At 30.6% G+C, this 21,158-nt stretch overlaps 1 protein-coding gene across 1 annotated transcript in view; it reads right to left on the bottom strand.

Annotated features, from left to right (window-relative positions):
• Positions 1–16,752, bottom strand: part of LOC129943095 (ABC transporter G family member 20) — an 82,196-nt gene extending 65,444 nt beyond the window's left edge. Inside the window, exon 1 of the mRNA XM_056052322.1 lies at positions 16,076–16,752. The gene's annotated coding sequence lies outside the window, so the exon portion shown is untranslated. The remainder of the gene's footprint in view (positions 1–16,075) is intronic.
• Positions 16,753–21,158: the final 4,406 nt, after the last annotated feature.

Raw genomic sequence — 21,158 nt, 5'->3', positions numbered from 1 at the left:
TCCGATAGTTGCGAATATATTATAACAAAATCTTAAGTAATTAGCGTACTTGATGAACAGGAAGGAAGTTTTTGAATTAAAAAATACTTTACAAAAATATACTCTATTAATTTATATACAGTCATCTTTGAGATCAATTGAAGAACATTACGATGACATATACTTATCGTTTTAATCAGCATATCCTGTACAATTTGTAAAAATTAACCTATAAACCTTGAACTTCGAGACGAACATTCTGTACATCTCAAGATAATTTAGATAATTTGAGAAAAATACAAATTTTAGTTCAATCATTAAACATGATTTGTAAGTCTATACAGACAGACGCATTAAAATCAAACTAAACGGAAATGTTGTTCGATAGATTTATAATGACCTTAACCCCTGTCTTTCCAAATGCAATTACTCTTCGATTAAGAAACAACAAACGTATATCTTTTAGTATGGATATAATAATTGCTAATTGCCACCATAAGCACTTTTCCAAAGGCCACTTTGGTGCACTTTTAATAAATGTAGCTACACACACATAACTGAATAAGAATGTGTAATGGTACGAAATACCTGCAAATAATGTTCCTATGCTTTCCTTAATTCATTATTAAACCCATCTACCCTTTGCCCGTGAATAAGGTCACCAAGTTGCAATTTTATTGGGAATCGGCTGAACCGCAATTGACCGGGAAAATTATTATGGGCGGCGTGGTGGCGGCAAGGTAGGTAACATGGCATTAAATTTATCGTTAATCAAGGTAAACTTCATTCTTGTTTACATGTCTGTTTTCTTAAATTACTTACATAAACATTATAAACAGGTATACAGGTATTTACGAACATCATGTATTTGAATGCCTTAATTAAAATTGACAGTCGAAAACATACATATACGCAAACAAATATTTGTCGCATCAATGTTTTGAGGACTTTGGTAAGTTATATACATTTCATAGATATATAACTATCTGTAACTATGACACACATTGATGTACATATATATGTATATTCTCTGTCTGAGTTCGAGTTCGAGAATTCAAGGTTGCATCCAGCAGCAGTTCGTCGTTCATCCATCGACATCCGTCCAAATTCAATCCAAGTAGTTTTCCTGTCCCAAAAAAGTTAATGTTTGCCTTTTGACGCTAACAGAACAAGTTTGGCAACCACATACGACTTGCCCCCCTTACTTTATTTTTGTAAGCTTTATTTTTTCCAGGTAATGGAATAAACCGCACATTTTCATTGTTCAGTTTGATTTTAAAATGTTATTTTTTTGTTTCCTGACGTAACTTGTAAAACAAACTGAAACAAAAGCCAAAAACAAAAACAAAAATCAATTTCAAACGGAAAAATTAATTCAATGGAAAATTGCAAAGCTCTGCATTCTGGAACCCCATGGCCAGATAGTTCGTGTGTAGACTCGTTCACAGGGTTTTCTGAGTGAGAGGAACACAAATGAGTGTAACAAACTAAATTGATATACGAAAGCAAAACCAGTCAAAATAAACAGTCATCTCTTAGAAGAACGAACGACAGAGTCAACGTAATTTTTTTATGTTTGTGTATTAAAAAGAATGTTGAAAATTACGAAATTTGAAGTTTTGGTATTTGTATCGGATCAAGGATATATTGCAGAGAAAATAAAAACCTCATGTTCGATAAGCGAGACATGAGAAATGTATATATCGGGCTTAATGTTTAACTTTTCTATAGGCAAATCAGGAAAGCTTTACGTAATCTCTCCGAAATCCGCGGAAAAAATACTGGAGCTGCAGAGATGATAATCAAGTGTATGTTAAACCAGAGAATTGACCTATGTATTTATTTATTTAAACAAGGATTAAAGCTGTATTGAGAGTTGTGAAATAGAGAAATGGTGTCAGCACCAGTTATAAAAGAATACTGCATTCGAAGTAGTCATTTGCATTTTCCCTCTCAAATAATTCAGCTTTAATATTTGCACTCCCACGAATGTTCATCAGCTAACCTTTGACCTCAATTTCGAGCGTACTGTCAAATATATGGATTCTTTTTTAGACCGCACAAGGAGAATGTAGAATTCTTTATACACCCCGATCTTTCCTCGCATTTTGATGTTTAAAACTTTAAGACTCGTATCTCCTATTTAATCCTTCCTTATTTTAATAAATCTGGTACTGTTTTTGGGGTATTAGCAACGTTTTGAGTGCTTTTAATTGTAATACAAAATCGTCAAAAGCTTTAAACGTTATTTTTTCCATGAAACTTCAATGTAGGCTTTTGTACATTTGTTTTTCAACTTTATACCTTCACTAGTTAGCGTTTTTTTATATCTCATGGACTCTGAAAAATTTCCTTTTCTTAAAAACATGATTATCTTTATTTTTTGTACATGCTTAAAATCAACACTCGAAGTCCTTTTGTGCAATGAAATTGTTTTAATTTCTGAAATGAATTATAAAGCATAACATTTCAAACGTTCTCAGATAACAACATACGAATATTTATTATGTATATAAGTATGAATAAATAAAATTAAAGTTACTCTTACGTACATTTTCTAAGTGCTGAGGATTTTACCAGTTGTCAATTTTGTGTGACACATTTCTTGCATTTTACAAGAAATTTTATTTCTTTGGTGAATAATATAATATTTATTTCTTTTTATTTAAAAAAAATATCGGAACACATCTAAACAGTAAAGCAAGCAGACCTTAATCTAGCAAACGGTCTAATAAATTTGAAATTTCAGAAAATCCTTATTAGCTATTTTCTGTATTTAACTTTAGTTAAATGTCCAGAGACTGTAGTTTCGTAACTTAGCAACATTTCTTTAGCAATTAAGTAAAACGTTCATAAAGCTTTCCATTTGAAAAGTTATTCGACCGACTTTAAACGACAACTGACAAAAGTTGGTTGATATATAAAACTTTTAGAAAATTTCACAATTTAAAAATTCCTTTTTCTTAAAAAAAAAAATAAACAAATGTTACCTAACCTACATAACAATATAATACTCCAAGTGTACATTCACTTTTAATACTGACTGTATCGTATTAACTATTGCTGCACTCGATCTTCCGCCACGGCTGAGTCATTTTGCCTCAGCGACCATCACAGCATAGCAGTGGTTTTAAATTTAATGGTTAAACCCGATTGAGTGTGGAATATTGCAAGAATATTGTTGCAGCTAGATAAAGTATAAATAAATAAAATAACATCACAACAACCAGACTACTATGGCAGAAACAATATTTTCCTAGCTATACTACATTCTATATATACCTATAGACTTTTTGGTTTTTGCATCATCAGCATTGGGCATTGGTGTTATGTTAGGTTTGAGGTATATAGTACATAGTTTGTGAGACCTGCATGTGCAACAAAGCGAGAGCTTATATTAATGAGCGGTGGCAAGTGTGAATATTTGTATTGGACTGGCAACAATTTTTGTTGATAACTCTGTAACTTCATAATTTAGCTTTCGATATTCGGATAACTTTATACAAAACACAGTTGGCCTATCTTACTGATTTTTAGCTTACAAATTAAAAGACATACTCATCTCGTATCCTTGTGTATTTTTAATAACCGAATTATTTTTAGATTGCATTAAAAGAACATACATAGTTAGGTATTTATTTTAAATCAGTTTAAACTTTGAAAATATCTTTGAATAACTTAAGAAATGAAAAAGAGACAAGAAATCTTATTATAATTTTGGAAATTCCCTTACCTACCTTTTTTGATGTTAATAAAGAATTTGAAAAATTACATTTTTTAAATAAAACACGTTAATGTGTTTTCAATATAGATGTTTGGACAAAATAACAGGACCACTTTTAATATGGTATGATTTCTTAAGAAAATTTAAAGCCTTCTCTCTATACATAATTTACATGTTATTGTTCCTTAAATAAATACTAAAATGATTACTATTCAAGACAATGAAGAAAAAATAAGGAATTTATAAAAAATAAAATATTGGATAATTTATAATTATATAATAACTTGATTTATAGTAGAAACATAAAGTTTAATACTAGAGCCATTTAATTGTGCTACCTAAAGTATTTTTACTGGTATTGACATCTAAAACAAAGATTAAAAAAAAAATATTTTGGGTTAAATTTGTCTAGCACTCGAGATTTGTGAGTAATGCTAATCAATATGAATTTAAATTAAGGAAGTAGATTCAGGTCACGGTGCTAGATAAATTTTATGAGGTATTATGATGTTCTATGAATTTCACCGTGTATACCATAAAATACATTGCATTGCTGTCTTAACCTACATTGAACAATATACAGTGAAGGAAAAACTAAAACGAAAAGCCATATAAATAATGCATAAGTAATTTTTATATTAAAGAAATCAACTTAATAAATAAATAAAAAATAATAAGTACTAAATACTAAGTACAAATAAACAAGAATTTAACAATTACTGGAAATCATCGAAACAGATAGTGAGATAAGTAATATAGTTAACAAAAGTATCAAACAATTAAATAAATACAAAATTATTAATAAAAAAAATCAATAAATTAACAATTAATGTACACAATAAAGCAAGTTATGAAAAAGATATGAAGTTTAACAAATGTTTTCAATCATCAAATCAATTAAATAAATAAATAATTAAGTAACTAACAAGTTTTTTTTAATACATGCATGCTTTGTTATCTCGCAAAAAGGCTTGGAAGTCTTAATGATATTAGTTCAATATTACAAATTTGGTGCAGTTCTTCTGTCAAAAAATGTCTCGGAAGATTCAACATTAATTTTAAGACTTTACTATTTACAATAACTCTATATTTCCTGTTAATAAAAAATGATTGTACAATCTTTTCGAAATACATCAATAAATTAAGAGTTAAAAACTTGTTTAATAAAACGTTATGCAAAACGGTGTTCAACGCGTTTTCTATGTCTAGGCAGACCATAGTTGTGCTTTTTTCTTCATTGACATTTTGCTCAATATGCTTGGTTATTCTATGCACTGAATAGTTGAAGGCACGAAATCCAAATTGTTCTAGAGAAAGTATAGCTCATCTTTCAACATATTTTAAAATTTATTTTAAATTACTTTTGTCAAAACATTTACTTTAATGAGTAGACTGATTTGCCCGTAGTTGTGTGGCATATCTGCAGATTTGACTGGTTTTAAGAGCGGAACAATTGTAAATATCTACCAACTTCCCGGAAATTAATTTAACTTAAAACAAAAACTAAACAATTCATGTACATATTTTATTCTTGCCACTGGAAGATTCTTAAGGTACAAATTCATCTTGTCATAAGTCTGCTAAGTTTCTTTTTCTCAAAGTTAAGATGATAATTTCTACACCATTTAACGAATCCACATCATCCGAAAAATTAAGCTTAGGAAGGTCTATACATTATTGCAATTTACCGAATAAGATGTTTGAAAGTAAAAATATGCATAGAAATATTTATTTTTTTTTGATCGACAACTGTAGCATTGTAGATCTTAAAGAGTGGCAGAAAAACAAAGATATGTTGTAAAGTCAATCTATTACCTTAACTTTAAATTCCTAAATTTTGTTAAGAAATCGTAGCACATTAAAAGTGTTCGTATTGTTTTGTCTATCACTGGATTAAAATTGCATCAAGCTTCCCGAAGGAGAAATTTGTTTTTTTTTTCACAATCATTTTGTATCTTAATAAGATCAATTAATAAAAATTGGAAACAATACAAATGAAATGTATATTCACCTTTTTAAGAAGTGTAACATTCAATTCTTTTGGAGTTGGGTAGTTAAACAAATTTTATCAATGAAATAAAAATGTTTTAAAAAAATGTTCATGTAAGTTGTTTAATAGGAAGTCGTCAAATTTATCAACTGATCTTAATTTCGCAAGTCACGCAATACACCTTCATTAATTAAAAATGTAACATTTTTTGTAGATATTACTTATTATTAGTTCTTTTTTCTCTCCATGCAAACAGAGCTTCAGTGATGAGTGTTTTAAAAGATATGGAACTAAATCCCTGATGCTATGTATATATATAATTAGATGTTCTTCTGTTGACCTTATTACATCTCATTATGGTTTGGAACTTATTGGTGAAACTACTTACTCGTAAATCCGAGCTTTTTTTATTTTGCTGAGAAAAATAACAATCACAAAAATTGAGTCATAATTTAGGAATAACATTGTTTGCTTCAATGATGTACTTTATTCAATCTTTTATCCCTCATCTTTACGACCATCTCATGATTCTATCGAGCTTAATTTTCCTTTTTTTCTTCAAGTATCTACGTCGGTCGTCCTTCGAACGTCGACCCTCTACCGTCTATACCACAGACTGTACTGTACACCAACAAACGTTTGGCAATAAAAAAGGGAAGCAGAACCAAAAAAAAAGCAAAGAATAATGATCTCACCTCACATGTCCGTCCAACCATTTATCCGTTCATCAGTTTGCCGTCAAAAGTTTTGTTCAGTCTTTGTTTTTTTTTTGGCTCTCGTGCGACTTTAATTTTGTGAAAGGCAGATGAACTTTTTTGATGATGATACATTTTAAGGGAACCCGGCTTGCACGGCACAAATTCAAGTTTGAAGAAGGCGGATGATTTTGTCACATCATCAACGAAGATATAAGTGTCTGTCGCAGGCAACAGACAAAATTATATAATATATACAAACCTCAATCTGTTTTGGAGGAGTGAGCGGGGAGGGAAATCTCAAAAAAGTAATTTACCCAATTTTTTTTTATTTTTATAAACAACACCTTCCCCTCTCACCCAACTCAATATACTGTTCATTATTATATTTCTCATTCCACTTTGCAAATTACCTAATTACTTAAGTGCTCTAAAATAATGAAAACATTCCTGGTAATGGTGACAATGAGAAGCTAGCAGAGAGAAGTAACATGGAAAAGAAACATGTATTTCTCTTGAAATAAGAAATTTATTGCATATTTAGATCAATATCTGAATTAAGTTAAATGATTTAAAATATAGTTCAATGTCATGACCTTTAAATTCAATCTTGGGTATAGGCTTGCCATCAGGTAAACCCCAATTGTTGGTGTTATGGACCTATATACATATATACATCTTAAGGTAAGATAACTCAAGTTAGTTAGCAAATTATGTTTAAGATTTTAATTAACAAATCACTAAACAATGTCAGTCATCTTTCTCCGTCATGATTCACCGATAAGACATACCTACTTACTTGTCATCATTAGGTAAAGCTACGTTACACACTCGACACTCGTAAAAACCCGTTTGGAATATTTTCTGTTTTGTTAGACAGGTATTGTCTGTTTGTATGTTTGATTTGCTTGGCTATTAAGTTCATCAATTTATAGAAATTACCTTGCTAAATGCTAACTGACATGCCTCTCAGGAGATACATCCATATGTATGTATAATTGTTGTGTCAGTGGAAAAGTTTGTCTTATTGACACTGCAAGTTCACTTTTAAACTGTTTCTAAGTTCAGTGTTATTATGGTACAAAGCTTTCCATGATGCATCACTGTAGATTGTAGGTATCTAATTATGACAAATCAAATGTAATTAAATATCTCATTTTGCGCATGATATATTAATTAATGAATCTATAACAAAAGGCATAAATCGATAAAGTGTACAATGTTAAAGTTGTATGCAAGTTGAATCTAATGTATATTTATGCAAATAAACATAAAGTATGGAAATACAGCTAAGGCTAAAGTAATAGGAACAATGTTTAGTTTTTTGGTATAATTGCATACCTTATATTCGGTAAAATGAGCCAAGTTAACGTCTAGATTTCGGCTAGACTTCAAAATGGACTTTCAAAGAAATAGAAATACCTTGTTTAATCTTCTATCTCATATACTTAATGGAAAGGAGGAAATGAAACCACTTACTGGCAAACATTTTTTTTATTAATTCCAAATATATTTTTCTTTGATTCATCAACTGTCAAAATTAATAGACTTACTCCCGAAAAACATTTGTAAATCGTGCAAATTTATTACCAACAAAAGAGGCTGTTATCCCAACCACATTGATAACTTCCAATTGCGTATGAAGATTCTTCGCAAATTCCAGCAAAATATTAATAACAACATTTTATGTGAGATGAAAAATTTGAAGTCAATATCTTTCTTTATTTTCCTAATATTAGAGCCAAAAACGATTTCCTATCAGATTTTTTTAAATTTTTTTAGGTTTTCGTGCTTTGTAAAAAAAAGTTGTAATTGAATTAAAAAAAAAATAACTAAAAGTTAGCAACAATTTTGCACATGAAATAATTTTGATTGACAATTTCAAAAATTGATAATTTCAAAATCTGTTTTTGTTCCCAAAATTGGCAGCCGAAAGTCAATGTTTACTAATTTCAGTAGCATTTTTCAAATGTTTTTAATTCTTATGTAAAAAAATAAAGTTTGGGTTTCCGTACGACTATTATCTTACGTTAACAAAAAAATAAACCTGGAAAGAAATCATTTTGAAATCAATACCTATATTTATTATTATTATTTATTGTACGGACACTCGAAAATCAATGTTTGTAAATTTTAATTTTCATGAAAAAACTGAACGTGGAATTTCATACAAATTTTACTGTGTGTTGAAAACAATAAATTTTATAGGATGAAATTAGTTAAAGGCTTTATATCTTTAATTTTTGCCAAGATATTTGAGTCGAAAATATATATATACCAACTTTTAGTAATGTTTATTTTAAGGTTTTTATTTTTTTATTTGTAAGCTGTTTTTTTTTAATTTTACCAGGAGGCGTCAAAAACATTACTTTCCGTTGCATACATTTATTTTGTATGTAAAATTAATTTTTCTTCATAAAATAGTAGAGGTGTCAAATAATTAGTTAATTTTTTTATTTATACAAAAGCCCTTAATTGATTATTTTCTAAATAATTCTAGTTTGATATCACGTCACATTATATAATATTTTTGTGAGATATTTTGGGTCAACCAAAAGAACCTCATACTCAATATCTTTAATAGTCCTTTCTGTATTTTTTGAAATTATTATCTGTATAAGAAAACTTTTTTGAAGCCCATATCTCTACTTATTCTTTAGACATAGACTACGAAAAAATCTTCCCAGACATACAGACATCTCCTTAAAAATTTTTGATTTAGATTTAGTGAGCCTTGAAACATCAAGAAATGTAAACATTTTTAATTTGACAAATAAAACCGATTACAATAATTTCCTATGGGAAGTTAAAAGTGGTTCAGTTTGCTGCTTTGCTGCACAAAATTAAAAACTTGAAGACCCTAATAAGTCTCTCCGCGATCTTGTACAATAATTTATGCTGTTTCCACTAAAGCTTAGTGACTCACAACTCTTAACCATTCACGAATTGAATGCACTAATCATCACTGGGGGCTGAAATTTATTTGAGTTTACAATGTGGCCTAAATAATTTTTAAAACATAATGCCAAGCCCATATCTTTATAACAAGCTTAATTCTTGGCCCTAGCATAAAACTAAATGTTTTTTATTTCTTCTCCAAAACCATAAGTCTGAAAATAAAAAACAGCGGACGCCGCCGCCGCGGCTGCTCGCCTCTATTTTTTGTTTGTTGTAATAACACCTTTCTGTAGATTTTGTGTGGGTCAACCTCCTGCATTATAGGAATAACCTTTCTTGAGCTGTCTTGAGTAAAAGTCTAATAAAGGTTGCTCTTATTTTTTAGGCTTTGAGCTAAATTCTTGCAGAACTTCAAACTTCTCATCTTATGGGTATGCAATAAATGTAGATGTAACATATTTGAACAAAATCTTAAACCACACATTAAAAAAAATCAATAATTAAAAATATTATCGAAACTTGTTTTCTTACCAAACAAGACTATTCAATTTTTGTCTTCTAACTGAATTGTTACTCATTACAAACTACAGTATGACTCATGTTGTTTGTGTGGGCCTAGTAACTTACAACCATTCCTGTGTACGAGTAATGTTGTCAGGGATAGAAGGGACCTACAAATTTTAAGCCGAATCCGAACAGCTAATTTGGGAAAGCACTTTTAATTACATAAATTATTCTTGGAGGATTTGTCAATATCTTGCAAAAGGCAGTACTCGTGAAGAAAAAATTAGATGGCACTGGCAGGGATCTCTGGTATGACAGTTATAAGCCCTAACCATCACGCCACTGATTTTTGTTTTGTTTAAATAATTTAACTTAATGATAAAGCCACTTCTTACTAATGTGTAAAAAATTGTTTAACTCAAAAGCAAAGAATGGTCCCATTATTTTGGCTTAAGCTGTTATAACAGCAATATATTACTGCTTATCTAGTATTTACATATATTGTGTACTTAAACAGGTGACACAAGAACTTTGAAAGGCCGACAAAAAACGTCGTGGCGAGACATAACTATACCAAAATAAAAGTTCCTCACTCAATAACATTTATGTTTTGAAGGCTAACAAGCTCAAATATTTAATCATAAGATTATTTCCACTCATCATATCGTTTAGTTAACTTCCTGTAACTTATTTAGCTTAGCTAGTATAACCTTGAAGGGCCTGATGGTCATTTACTTGGCTCAGATTTTGCTGACCCTATGACTATGTTTGCAAATACCATAGAACCGCACAAAAATATGTCTATTCAACAATTTTTCAAAACATATGGCAAACACAAAATGCATTCCCAGATGATTTTTTGCCAGCACAATTTCCATAGTAAACAATTTTTTTCATTTGTATGTGTGTGTGTACGTTTTTATTTTGCATTTTATTACAAACCTAAATTCTTTGCGTGCGCTATTTCCATCTGAACCCACAACACACATCGCATCGCACAAATTCTGTGAAAATGCCCAGCACATTTATGCTGGGAAACGCTTGGCAAACTTGCTGCTATCTGTGAGTAATTAACGTAACGATTTTGGCCTGGAATTGGTTTGTGGAGCATTTTAATTCGATTTATTTTTTCATTTTTTGGAGGTAGATAGGTAGTAGGCACAATTCAGAACCTAAGAGGATCAAGGTTATGTTTATTTTTTTCATCGTCGGGAGGTTTATGTAAATTGGATCTGAATCCAAAATAAAATCATATTTATATGGATATAAATACGTACACACAACCTACAAACTCGTATTCGTACATAGAATTTACCTCCACCATGTGAGATATTTGTTACGATATATGGATGGAAGCTCATATATGTAGATATGAGGGAAGGTGCTTCCGTGCTTAGTTTTGTTAATTCCTACGCTACGTAAAAAAAAATCATTAGCTTCGTTAAATTAAATGCTTTCATTTTTAATAGATGCAATTTTATTTGCTTTTGTAAATTATTCGCCACCTCGCTCACCATCATGCTCTTATTATGAAAATGAAATAAAGCTGAATTAGTAGATATGGTTCATTGTTTTTATCAACTTTAAAAACAATTTATTTTTTTTATTCAGCTAATGTTTGCTGGAAGCTTGAAGTCCTTTAAAGCAATAAAAATTAAGGTCCGGTGGTTGATGTTGAAACAGTATTACAAAATTTTATATCTTTTATTGCTTGAATAAAAAAAAGGATTATTTCAACAAACCGATTTCCTTAAATTTTGCCATAAAATCCTCTCATATCGCTTTAACCCGCAAAACACATTTTTTTTGTTTAAATATAATATTATTAAAAATCCATAGTGGTTTAGGGTTTTATCTCTCAATGATTATAATATGTATGAAAAAAGCGAGTGTTGATAATTTTAATAATTTCAAGTTGATAAATTCTCAATTGAAATGAGAATGAATAATATGGAAAAGTGATTATTATCTAGCATCCGTATGGAAAAAATATATAGCTTTGTAAATACACAAGTAAAGATATTAATTTCAAATAGCGGATTTCATATGAAATTTAATCATTCCGGTTAGTATTAAGTTTATATGTAAACATGTTTGTTTTGTATTTAAGTGTCGGTGTAAATAAAAACTACTTTCGTGTGACATTGAATCGTGGAGGAGACAACGAAAGTTGATAACATAAAAAGTGACTACTAATTGCAAAGAAATACGGAGTAAGGTATAAAGGGTTTTTAAGGGTAGTTTTTGTCGCCCGTGGCAACCATTTTGTTTTAGTGACATATGTCAACTCTTTTGTTTATTATTCATTTGTTTTTGCCAAATCATAATGATAAAATGATAAAACTTTATTATCAAAATGAGTGCACGTTAAAGCAAACGTTGAGCGCATTGCATTGCGCCCATTTTATGTTAGACTTAGTGGCTCTTCACAGTCGACTTTTGAACGTTTGGTGGCCAAATTTGTGATGACCGGTTCAGTAAACAATCAGGTAACGCCCTTACGTTCAAGCAATGCAAGATCGGCCGAGAATGAAAAGTGAATAAAAGAATAGGCCCGATCACATAGTGGGAAATGCAAAATACTCATGCTTAAAAAGAAAAAAAACTTAGGACACTACCAAATAGAAGACAAAAATATTAAATCTCTAATATGATCTCAAATACACAAGTTTCTAATCTTAGAGGAAAAATTGTAAATTACGAGACCTCATTCGGTTCTAAAGGGGCGCTTAAAAGATCTCCTGGACCCCGAACTTAGAAAAATTTACCTACATTGGACTTAAAGTTTGTATAGGTACCAAAATTAAATGAGAGAAAAGAGTTGGGCAAAGCATTCTACATTCCTGTATGAGGTTTAAAAAACGATCTCGATATTTGACAGTACGTCCGAAGTTGAGCTCAATGGTAAACTGAAGATGGTTAAGTATTACGCCAGCAGTTTTTAAGAAATGCAAGTGGCTATTCTGATAGAACATTTCTTGCAAAAACATTGATAAAACAGAAAAGACCACTGTGTTCAAGCTAATCTCTGTTACTGGATTTTGTCCTTGATTGAAACTGGTTAAAGGGGCACCTGTCTGGATACTTGAGTTGTAGTAAAGTTGATTGAAACTTTTTTCGGAACGTCGTCGGCGACATAGAAACGTTAAAAACTTTTTATTCTTATTCAATTTGGTGACACCTTAATTTTTTAATTGTTAAATAATCTTTGTTGGATACTATTTTGTTGAACTTGTTTTTATTATTATATTTTAGTTAAAAACCGATGAAATAAAAGTTTTTTTTTCAATTCAAATGTCAAGAGAATGTCTTTAGAATAATTATATCGATTATACAAATACATAATCTCTTTATATAACACTGATATTGGAAATTCAATCATTTGCGTTATTGAATATTAAGGTATTTGAAGTGGACATATTTATTTACAATACAACATAAAGATTCATCTTAGGTTTACTTTAATACAAAATTATATATAAACCTTCAATTGTAGGTAAAACCCTTGAGCAAAAGTTCAAAATAAAAACATTGAATAATCTTTCCTGAAAGAAATGCCAGCAGACCCTTTCCAAAAAACTTTAAATCATTAAAAAAAAACACGCATAAAAGACTTAAAAGAAGAAGGTTAATACTTTTACTTTAACTTCTTTGAAGTGCACAGAAAAGCAAAAACAAAGCAAAAACAAAAAAAGAAACAAAAAGAATAAAGAAATCGCATCTCTGAAAAAGCCTAGGCCAGCAAAACAATCAAAATTCCATCATCCTTTCGCTGTGCTCTGCTCTGTGCTCAATTAAGGATGAAAATAAACATTTTGTACAAAATGGAAATTGTTTTGTGTTTCAGTGGATAAAATTCAGTTTCTTGTTGCGTGCAAAGTACATGTGTTCATCCAATGGATGAATGGATAACCTGTTGTTGTCTCAGCTTCCGTTTCGATTCGGATTCAGATTCAGATTCGCTAGAAAAGCGTAAATATCCTTCGAACTATGGGAGCAGAGTTGGTTTGTTTCTGTTTCTTGTTTGGTAGTACGGTTGCGTCGGCGGCGGCGGCGGGCGAAGCTAGAGCGGATTCATATTAAATCGAAATCGTTTCTTTGCCACAAGCGAACCGCCTCAAAGCATAGGTAGTACACCATAAAGCCCTACTACTCTACTCTACAACTAGGGAGCTAGGGAGCCTTTGTGTTTAGTTAAATCGAAATGGGAATAAATTCAAATGGTAATAAGAAAGATTGGAATAAGGATGAGAACTGATGAGAGACGGAATATCTACAAAACAAAAGCTTTCAAATGAAAAACATTCTTTTTCAGTTCGTTGCAAAATTTAAAGCCATTAAACTATTAACGACTTTTTGTCTGTTGTGTTGTGTGGTTGACGTTGGCGTTGGGGTTGGTGTTGGAGCAGCTATACCTGCTATAGCTGCTGCCCTTAGGGATTCACAAAAGAACCCAAATAACAATAAACATATACGAGTATAGACTTTATCTATATAATATAGGTACATAGAGATTTCGGATCTACTCCGATTGATTTTAGTACAAAAATGAAGAGTTTTATGTTATTTGCAGGAAACAGGATGAACGATGTGTAAGTAAAAATGTTAGCGAAACCATTAAATTGGGAATGGTTGAGTGTGAGCGTGGATTTTAAGAATTACTCGTCATCGTCATAGGAAGGTTAGAGAAGAATCGGAAAAGACGATAAGTGAGCAGATACCGGAGAGGATATATAAAACAAGAAAGGATGTAATAGGAGATGATAGCATTAAGTGGGTAAAGCCGCTTAGGGGTTTTTTCCTTTGAGCAAGCGAATACTTGAAGGGTAATAAAAGGCAGCAGATTGTGGTGCTAGTGGTTTCTACTTGATCCCATTATGGCAGGTATATAATCTATAGTGTGCCGATTATGACGATGACGATGAAAACGAGCGTATAGACGTTGACGTTCGTCGCTCGTGGGCGGGAAAGTTGTCTGCTGGAATCAGATCTTTTAATGTATGATTGATTAAACAAGAATTTTGTTTTGGTTTGATTTGAGTGTGGAATTTAAGAGCTCCTTAAAAATGTGGCATTTCTTTGACTTAGTTCTTTTTTTTTTGTTTAAATTGTACTTTTATTACGACAACGTTTTGATTGCAGTTACTTGAGATGATTTCCTTGAATTAATAATTTAGATGTTTCCTTTTATGTGCGCGCGTCTTGAGAAAAGAGCTTTTTCCCTTTGAAATTTTAACTTTGAAAGGGGAGTAGATACGAAATTTTTGTATAGGGAATTGAATAAAAGCCACGCTGTTCGTATGAATAACTGTAATGGTTCAAGGGAATCCTAATTTAGTTGACAAGAATTATACGAAATCGATAAGAAATACATACATATATGTACTTAAGAGCGACTGAAAATGATATATGCAAATTGGGTTGTAATTCATAGCTTTTAAATTAATTGACTAATCGTAGGAAAATATTTATATATCTGCTTAAAGCCATTTCAAAATAGAAGTTTAGAAAAAATAGAAGTAAATGTGCATACTTTAGCTCTTAACCTTAAAAACGTAATTATTTTTTGTTTAAACAATCAACTCTTAATTAAGTAGGATACTGTCTGATTAACTGAAATTACTAACATCCTAAGACCTTTTGAAAGTTATTTCGCATTACCAACTCATTTAAAAATAAGTATAGGTATAAGAGAAATTATAGTAACTACGTCCTTATTGATTTTTCTATAAAAACCAATTTAATCCTATAACAAGTTTTTATTAACAACGAAATAATGATGGTATTATTTAAATACTTTTCTGTATGAACGGAAAATTTTCATATGATTCACAGGAAAATCAAAGGAAGTCTAAATTTTCGGCTTCTCATACCTAACCACGACAGGCATTAAACTTACGATAGAAACATTCACGGACTGAAAACATTTTACAAATTATTTATTCTTTTTGATAATGTTTATGCATATGAATTAAATTTTAAAGTAAAATTAATAAACTATAACTGCCAAGTATTAAATTTTTAATCAAATGGTCGGAATTAGCATATTAAACCCACGGATGGTTTTTGCGACCACCTATTCGCTTTAACTTTAGGGTTGACCTTGAGCTCCATTTCCAAAGAGAAGATACTCAGCTTTTTCAAAGCAGAATAATTATAACTCTTCACTCTTTTGGAAATTGACTCTTTAATAGAGATGATTCAAAAAAAAAACTAGCAAACATTAATATAAGGCTGTGTGTTATAGGTATAGGTATACCTAATGAAGATTAAAAAATCGCTCACCTTGAATCGGGTTGTTGAATTTCAATAAACCTCTGCTATTTTTGATTTCCACAGAAATTCCTCTTTTTGTCTCAACACTTTTTAATCCACATTGATTCTTATAGACAAACATAAAATCACACACATACACACACACAATTTACAATTTCTTACACAATATTAAAAACTATATTTGGTAGAAAATGATCTTATTACAAAACATTTACGTAGCAATGATTTAACTTCTTTTTATGTATTTCTAAACAAAATTGAATTCAATACTTCGCGAGTCGCGACCGATAAACCACGAGTGAGTTTTTTGGTTTAATTTAAAGTTATGTTGTCAGAAACAAGTTTTGTTCCGACTTTGTTTTGGAATAGAAATAGGCAACACACGGTGTAACTAGTACAACAACTTTACTACTGTTGGACATTTGTTCAATGCGATCGATATAGATACTAGATCGGCCAGAAATGGATATTTTATTATTCGAGATGAGAAGTATGACTGATCAGTAGTGCGACTCGAACTAAACTGACTTAAGAGTGATAGTAACTTAAGACTGAAGACGAAAACGATTAACTATTTGTGATCAGTCAGCAGTAAGTAGTCAGTAGTCGAAGTACCAGTAGTCAGCACGGACACAAATAGATAATTTTGTATCTTCTTGTGTGAAGATCGTAGATGCGCTTAACGCTAAAGCGAATTGAATAATGCTGATGGGAGCAGATACTGGTTCTTGAGTAACCTTTGTTGACAGGTTCTGCCAAAGTGTAAACAAACAAAACGTTAATATGGATGAATTCGCCGCGAAGCTTTAGCTGGTCTGGTATGCATATAACATGGCTGGCTCTGAACTGGTGCTGTGGTTGTGGTCAATCTAGGCTTGGTAAGTCAATTGTACAGGGTGTCAGTACACGAGAGATTTAATATGTCTTTTTTTTTATTTTAAAGCATACTTTTTGGAACCTAAGAAAATTAATATTCGAAACAAGGTAAGGCGCCCACACTAAGGGAGGCATAGTAGTTTGTTTATATGCTTGAGTACCTGTTATCAAGGATTATTCCAATTAATACTCATTAACGGAAAATGAACTAATCCGTAATTTGAGCATTTAATTGGAGAAATCGTTAGTCAGGTCGTTTTGCTTGATTAGTTTCATTTAATGAGGGATTCACTAGAATTCAGTGAATTCATGCTTGATTTACGCATTGCCATTAAAAAAAGAAGATACTCGTATACCATTGTTGTCATCTTATCATGATTGACGTCACAAATGTCAATTATTTTTTTTTTGTATTTTAAGTTATGATTTGCATTTAACCAAGCATTAAGTAGTCAGCTCTATTACAAATATCAGCGTAAGCGGAAGGTTGTAAGGACTACCAAAAAAACTATCACAGATTAATTCTAAGAAAGTTAAAAATCCCATTCGTTTGGGGTTGTCCCGTTTACTTTAGAATTCATGAACTTATTCTGATATCTAGGCAGGTGTGACTTCTCATAAGAATATTTTTGAGGTGGATTTTCTGTTAGAAATTTAACATACTTTCACAATCAATCTTGTATATGTTACAAATTTTACTAATTTAACATCAGGCGCGTATTTTTGGCGAAAATATCGGTAGTGGAGTTACATTTATTACAAATAAAAAAAATGCATGTTCGAAGAGTTTGATAAGTACTCACGGTTGGTACGGTTTGCTGCACTTTTTGATATTTCATGTTTTATCTGTAGCTAGCATTTAAAAAAAGCGTAACGGTTTGTAACGTGTTGGTGTCATAGAAAGCTGTGTAATTTCTTCTAAGCCAACTCTATTTTGAAGCAACAAATTAAGTTTCTTAGCTATTAATTTAATTTAAGGAACTCATTGTTTCATTAGTTTTTGCACACTAATGCAAAAAAAATCATGTTTTATTTTGTATATAGTCCTGTATCAACTGTAGTACAACTAACTTTCAAAATAAAACTTAAAAAGTATCTTGACAATTCTTCAAAAAAAAGACAAAGATACAAAAATTAAAATCTTATTTTTCATTTGTTGTTTAGCATAAAATCAACCTTAGCTCTCTGTGCGTCGCGACGCCTCGTTGTATTTTTTGTAATACTTATTTGTAAAACTAAATAAAAATATTGTTTTGTTTTTGTAAGCTGAAAGACTCACTTTTTCAATTATATGTACATAAATAGACATAAGCTGTAATATTTATAAGTTGTTTTCCTAAAAGTAAGTGTCTTAAAATATAGACTGGCTGTTGCATGCAAAGGTCAACATACAGTTAGACCATAATCTACGAATAAGCAATTTCCTTAGTTCTTATTTTATTCAGCTTCAGTGAAAGTCGAATAGGGCGGCATCTGGATATTTTGTGTGGATCGTCTAGCGAAGACATTCATGGAAAAATCCATTGCAGTCGGGAGACATTGCAAATCGAGCATAAATAAGTTTAAATCTTCAAAGTCTTAGAACTGTTATGGTCTTTTCAGGATTAAAGATCAATCTTAAGAAATATAAATTATTTTTATTTGATCTCTCAGTTTTCGAATGAATCTTAAAATTAAAATTATATATGACAAACTTAGCTTATATGTATATAAAAAAAATAAAAAGTATTATTGAATTAAAGTAAATTTAAAACAGGTAATCTTCCTTGAAAAGCTGGTTACACAATTTTCAAGTTTCATATACAAAGCTGATATTTTCTGAGCATATTCTCTTACAAATTGTCCATTTTACTAAGTTAAAATTAGTTGTGGGCTTATTTATGGCACGATCAACACATCCACCTAAAAAAGGAAATTCTCCTTGAGGGAAAAATTGTGAGATTATGTCTGAACAATCTTGTGCCTAGCAAATGGTGTTAGAGATAAATGTTTTTTGGTTATTTTTATCAAATTCAAGGATTTCAAAATATTCTTTAAAACGATTCATTTTTTAACAAGCTATTTAAAAAAAACGGTTTTTGCTTTAAACTCTCAAAATCTATTGAAGAATGGCTAAGATTCCTATGCTCTACAAAATCATTAATTTTTGAAATTGAGATAAATCAACTCTAACATTTAAAATTAATTTTAAATTTGTAAAAATAAAAAAGAACCTATGTCTATTGTCTTCATAACAATTATTTACTTCTTCATTTTTTAAACGGTCCATATACTCGTGTGTATTAATGTATGTCTGTTTTTATTAGTTTTCGACAAATTTTCAAAAACCAACTCTTAATGAAAATCCCTTACTGAAAAACCTTTTCAAAATTCTGAATACAGCTTGAAAAATTTATTGTTTGGAGAAACAAATACGTGAAACGTAATTTGCAAAGTAAAAGTCCAAACTTGCAAAGTGAAAAGTGTTTTATGAAACAGGGCCCAAAACATAAAACTCCCAGGATGTTAAGGTTTCTATTTAGCTAACAATGGCTTTTGAGTAAGTCTGTTACTGATCTTAAGTTGTTCATTCTTTACCGTATTCAATCTTTCTAACAATTTTGGTTATAGTTCCTGAGTGATGATGCAAATTTGAGATTGATGAAACGTATGTTGGAAAGTAAAAGTTAAAAAAATTCCACCAATGTGTCATGGAAAAACCTACTAGTAGCATTTTTAGGAAATAGGTCAGAGCTCGATTTCAATCATACAATTTTATAATCATAATTATTTGTATTTTCTCTGTGCATTTCAACTATTAATCTAGAACTAATAAATTCAACGAAGAAGATATTTCTTCTATGTTCTTACTATAACAAAATTAATCCAAAAATGTTAACACAAAATTTAAAAAAAACGATATGGAACCATGTGTATTTTTTATAAGTTCTTTCTTTCAAAATAAAAATAAGTTTTTTCTCAATTTTTCGGCGACAAAATAGATATATTTGTTGATGAGTAGATTTTTTCATTTTTTATAAACCTGAATAGCGATTATTAATTTTATGCCCAACTTATCACACTTGTTTTGTTTTAACAAAAAGGATGTTCGGAGATTAACGATATATACATTTGTTTAGTTTTAAATATTAAATAATGTTCCTGAACGTCTTTAAGTAAAAAACAGCACTCAAAGAATTTGATAAAGCAAAAAATATAAGTGAAATCCTAAGCAACCATAAATAAAGGTTTAAGACCAATCCAACAAAATCCTTTGATATTTCATAACGTATGCTCCTCAGATAAATACTAATAATTAATCACGTTAAACTTGTAATCTCAAAAGAAGAAAAACTTCTAAGCCATCAACAATTTACAAAATATTTTATCTTATTACTGTGTTCTTATATCATTTTGTCTTCAAGTTCCTTATTCATACTTCATGTCTCAGGTACCTTAATATAAATATTTATTTAAAATGCTTATGATCTTATTCAAATTCCAACCTCTTTCACCCTCTCCTCTCTCTTCTCGTTCTCCTATGTATGGAATTTTCTTGCATTCTTCTAAAACACAACTTAAGGACATTCTTTTAATTTGCCCAAAGGGATTCCCTGAATTGATTATCCTTATTCTTTTAGTTTTTGTCAAGAAGACAATAATAAAAAAAACATCCCATGGGCCCCTTTCTCGAGTAATATTTTTTTTTTATTTTTCACTTTTTCAGGCTGAAAATTAAATTTCTTTGATTAAAATTTCTTTCTTTTTTTTCAATAGAGAACCAGATACCAGACCTCATCCAGCACGAGAAGGCTTTATGGTAAGAAATTATTCGCATTTCTTAAACTCTTGAAAGAAAAACTAATAAAAACTCATCTCGCATACGAATATATGGGGAGGAAGATAAAAGACGATGGCTACTGATGCTGGAAGCGTTTTTTTATTTCGGCTTCAATGATGGTGTCGTAAACCCCAATTTACAATCTCATAAATTATATCACTTGAGGAGAGAATCGTGGGTGATGAAATGACCTTGAATATAAATGAACGAACATTTATACTTAAAGCAGCAACCGCACATATTATATCCTAAAAGCCAATGGATCTAAATGTTGATGGGGCGAAGGACATTGACCAATGTTCCATACTGACCCAATATGTCATAGAACTTTCTTTCTTGAACCTTGATGCATGTTAAGGAGCATTAAAGGAGAAAGTTGGTAAACGTTTGCGGTCT

This window comes from Eupeodes corollae, chromosome 1, assembly GCF_945859685.1.
Source record: "Eupeodes corollae chromosome 1, idEupCoro1.1, whole genome shotgun sequence".
NCBI classification, from domain to species: Eukaryota; Metazoa; Arthropoda; class Insecta; order Diptera; family Syrphidae; genus Eupeodes; species Eupeodes corollae.
Note: the sequence above shows the minus strand (reverse complement) of the source record. Positions and strands in the feature narration are given on the sequence as shown.